Here is a 4,816-nt window from a genome sequence, read left to right on the forward strand (position 1 = left end):
GGAATCTATTTACCCCTGTGCTACTTCCTCAGTTGTGATAATACAAATGTTTGTGTGGTTATGTTGTGAATCAAATCAGGTCCAGCATTTAAAAATCTTTTCTCTACCTGATCAGTTCTCAGGTTCAAAGACAGCAAACCGCTGCTGTCTTAGTGTCATCAGTGGGGCAGTCGTAGGAGTGGGAAGAAATGGATGGAATAGCGAGAACGGGCGTTGCTATAAAGGCAGCATATCATGACACTGTGCCTTGGCAGGTATCTGCTGGAGTTTTTTTGGCTGGCTGTTGATGGCTTTCATTTATTGGCATTAAAAGTTACCTAGAAAGCAATGTATGCAAAGTGTCCTAGATTGTGAATGACTTTTCCTGGACGTCACAGGAATTCTTGATATGACTTGGCTTGGCTCCCAGCCCTTTAGGCAGCTACAATTATGTTAGAGCTTGTGAGCTGGTTGATGATGTGCGTCTCTCAGACAGGACTTTAGGGCAAATTTCTCTCTCCTCATTTCTCTTCCGTGCAGTGTTTTGACCTGCTCTTGTTCTGTCCAAATTTTTGCCTTTGTACCAGCAGCTCCTGCTGTGCCCTAGTCTTCTGCACTTCCCAGCACCAGTCCTGCTCCAGTCCTGCTCTTGCCTGGACTCTGCTTCCTAGATAGTGCTTGGTGCCTTTCTGGGTTATTCTGACATTCTGATTTTCACCCTGGCTCTAGCTAATTATTGTCCTTGTCCTCATGAGGTCTTTGGTTCTTGATTTTGGCCTGACTTGACCTCAGGTTCTTGATTATTGCTTCAACTCATTGCCTCAGTTGGCTTTGGCCGCTGGGTACAAGGGTCCAGGACTCTGCCAGGTTGAGTAGCTTATCAACATGTCTCCAGAAGAGACATCCTCACTCTGTCACATAACCTCATCTCTCTCTTGCAAGGATCAGTCTTGTCCCAGAGTGGGGCGACCTGGGTGTTGCCTTAAAGGTTTTCAGAATAGGTTTGAAAACCCGTAAAATATTTCTGCTGCAAACGGCTCCAACGGTTTCTTCCGATGTACTATTGCCTAAAAGATTTGAAGAGGAATAGCACATTTCAGAGCTTCCTCAGCCAATGCTCCCGGCTTTTATTACTCTGCATCAAATCATGTATTTCCTTCGTGTTGTGGACAGCTGTTTGAGGACCAACAATGCAGCAGCATCTGAAGATTGGCAATGATCCTCTGTATTCTGCTTAAATTGCAGGCATTTTTGCTCATTCTGTCTAGTTTCAGTAGCTCCAGAGGAGTCTACTGGTACACCCATGACATGTGCCCTTACTTCGGAGTTTGCTGTGTGTCTGTCACCAAGCCTAGGAGAAGTAGTCTAAGACATCCCAACTCACCCAGGAATTTCAAGAAACTTTTTGGCTCTAGACATCGCAAAATTTGTTGATTGCAATCTAGGACTGAATAAGCCTTGATCTGGTTGATGGGCCAGGACTTACTTCCAGACCAGCCACCTGGAAGACCAGCTTCCCCTGGAGGGTGTCAATTCAGGGACACCTTGCAGGTGAGAGATTATTCTGAAGCTGTATTGCTATATACTTCCCATGTTCTTGTCCTTATTCTGCTTATTACTGGTGACCTCCCCAGGGACTTGCCACTACCAGAGAATGGACTACAACAATTCGTATGTCCTTATTTGATACGTTTCTCTTATTTGTTGAGATAAATCAGATGCCAAACATCTACCAGTATTTGACAAAAGCTATTGGGGTTGATCCAGAAGACCACAGGACGTGAGGCTCCATAGGAGCAAAAGCAGCAGCTGAAATTTGGGGAGCCAGTCAGAAAGGCAGGGAGACATCAGCCAGAAAAACTCTCAAGCCTGCCGCATGGCCTGGGAGGCTGAAGCTGGCGGTGCATTGCCTGGGTGCAGGCACTACTCTTCTGTTTTGACAGAAACTCCCTGCAGGCGCAAGACTCGTTAGCTGATGCAAGTAATGAGTAATGGCCTCTTTTCCCTTTTCCCACCCCGTTTTCTCCCCAGGACCTGGCTAGCTTTCAGACCCTGCATCCTAAGACTCCGGGTGACACATCCCCGAGGTGGCTGTGACCATCCTGCTGTACGAGGCAGAGGCAAGGCCAGGGCAGGGGGAGGCCCGAGCCAGGCCTCAGCAGCCAGGGCTACAACGCATCTGTGAGCTTAGCTCCGGGCCATGACAGGAGGGAAACGGACAAATTTCTCTGACCTCCCCTCCCCAGCGGCACAGTGGGGGCCCTGTAGGGTTCCTGAAAGCGCCTCTCCCCGCCATCAGGGAGAATGGGGATAAGGACGGGAATGGCGGCAGCGACGCCTCCCCACAGCCTCGACCGCTGACGGGACGGGGCGGGGGAGCCCCGCTCGCCCCCCCAGCGAAGCCTCGCGAGATTCCGCCCGGCCAGCGGCCAGTTCTCGCGAGGTTTCCGCCTCGCTGCGGGCGGCGGCGGCGGCGGCGGCGGCTCCATGCGGTCGGAGCGGGAGGCCGGGCCGGGGCTGATGCGGGGCGGCGGCCGCGAGAAGTGGCCGATGGACATCCCGCTGCGGCGGGAGTCGCCGCGCCGGGACCCGGACGCTCCGCCAAACCCGCCTCCGCCACCTTCCCCGCTGCCGCCGCCGCCGCTTCACCCGGCGCCGGGTAAACAGCGAGATGAGAAAAAAACGGCTCTGAGCAAAGTGAGGGGGCGCGAGCGCAGCTGCGGGTGGGAGGGACGGGAGGGGCACGCGTGGGGCGGCGGGGGGGGGGAGGCCGCACCGGGGCTCGCCCTTGGGGCGGTGAGGGGGGCGAGGGGGGGGGTGTGGGGTGTGGGGTGTGCGTGGGAGGGCCGGGGCAGGGGGGCGCGGGAAGGAGCGTCTCTGGTGGGAGGTGTCTCAGGATCGGAGGAAGTTTGCAGTGAGGAGCGTGGCCCGGGTAGGCCCTATGCAACAGACTGAGTCTAGTTTCAGGATGTTCAGGTGTTTAGACGGATGTTTCCTCATCTGCAGAATGAGGGTGTTTATTCACTTAAGTATTTTGAGATCCCCAGCAGCAGCGCTGCAGATTTCACCTTTAAATCTTCAGAAATCAAGATTGGCTATTGCTGTGGCAAAGCAGCTCCTGCAAGAACAAGAGCGCTTCTCTCTCCCTGGCTTTATTTGAGCACTTTTCAGAGAATACTTATATAGAGTACTGTGAGATTTGATTTATTCCCATTTTCTAAATTGGAAAACTGAAGCACTGAAAATCACTATAACTTAAGTCAGGTTAAATTCAGATATTGGCAAGAAATGGAAATAGATTGTCTGAAGCGTGATGGCCGTTTTACTGCTTTGTGTGTTGGCATCGTTCTGTCCCAAAGGCTTCTATACGTTTTCCTGGCCTTTATTATTGGCCAGTTTACCTGAGTGTGGTGGGTTGACTTTGGGTGGCTGCCACACCCCCAGCCATCCGCTTTCTCACTCCAACCTCAGCAGGACAGGGGGAGAAAATAAGATGACAAAACTCATGGGTTGAGATAAAGACAGGGAGGTCACTTACAAAGTGCCATCACAGGCAAAACAGATGCAACTTGGAGAAAATTACTTTATTGTTAATTAAAAAAATTAGAGTAGAATGGTGAGAAACAAAGATAAAGACTAAAACACCTTCCCACCCTCTGCGCTTCCTTCCCAGGCTCTATCTCCCCTGCCCCCAAGCAGAGCAGGAGGATGGGGTATGGGGGTTGTGGATAGAACATAACAGCTCCTCTCTGCTGCTCCTTCCTCCTCACGGTCTTCCCCTGCTCCAGCATGGGGTCCCTGCCATGGGATACAGTCCTTCATGAACTGCTCCAGCGGGGGTCCCTCCCACATGCTGCAGTTGTTCATGAACTGCTGCAGTGTTGGACTTCTCCATGGGCTGCAGTCCTTCAGGATGAACCTGCTCCAGCATGGGCTCCTCTCCACGGGCTGCACGTCCTGCCAGAAAACCTGCTCCTGTGTGGGCTCTCCACGGGCTGCAGCTCCCTTCAGGGCATCTCCACCTGCTGTGGCATGGGGTCCCCCATGGGCTGCAGTGTGGGTATCATCTGCTCCACCGTGGTCCTCCACGGGCTGCAGGGGGACAATCTGCTTCACCACTGTCTCCTCCATGGGAATCTCTGCTCCAGCACCTGGAGCACCCCTCCTTCTCTCACCTTGGTGTCTGCAGGGCTGTTTCTCATGCTTCTTTCCCCTCACTTCTCTGTCTCATGCATTGCTGTGCAGCCTTTTCCGTCCTTTCTTAAATACACTTTCCCAGAGGTGCCACCATCGTAGCAGAGGGGCTCAGCTGTGCCCTGCGGTGGGTCAGTTGGAGCCAGCTGTGTCCAGCACAGGGCAGCCCCAGCCTCTCCTCACAGAGGCCACCCCTGCAGCCCCCACTGCCAGCACCTGGACACATAAACCTAATACACTAAAATGTTGTTGTAACAAAAGACTTAAAAGCCAGTTTAAACTAAATATTTTTTTAAATATGTACTGTAAAAATTTTGTATAGTTAATATCTATTTTTATGATCGTTTGTTAATATCTTCTGTTCTTGGCTAAATTGCAGTGGTTCTCAAGCTCTTCATCAGAATATTTCAGTTATGCTACAATTTTACAATGTTAGCAGAAACTGAGATAGGGAAATTGTTCCGTCTGTCAGCAAGTCCAAGAAGGTAAATCACTAGGAGGCTAATGCTCCAATTGAAGTTCCCAATTTGAGGAAGAGCTTTTAAAGTGGAGTAATATGATTTGTTTAGTCTCTTTCTACAGTATTTAGATCAAAGAAAAATCTCCATTTTCTTTTATATATGCAGGTAGTTATTCGACGGCT

This window comes from Gymnogyps californianus, chromosome 1 (assembly GCF_018139145.2).
Source record: "Gymnogyps californianus isolate 813 chromosome 1, ASM1813914v2, whole genome shotgun sequence".
NCBI lineage: Eukaryota > Metazoa > Chordata > Aves > Accipitriformes > Cathartidae > Gymnogyps > Gymnogyps californianus.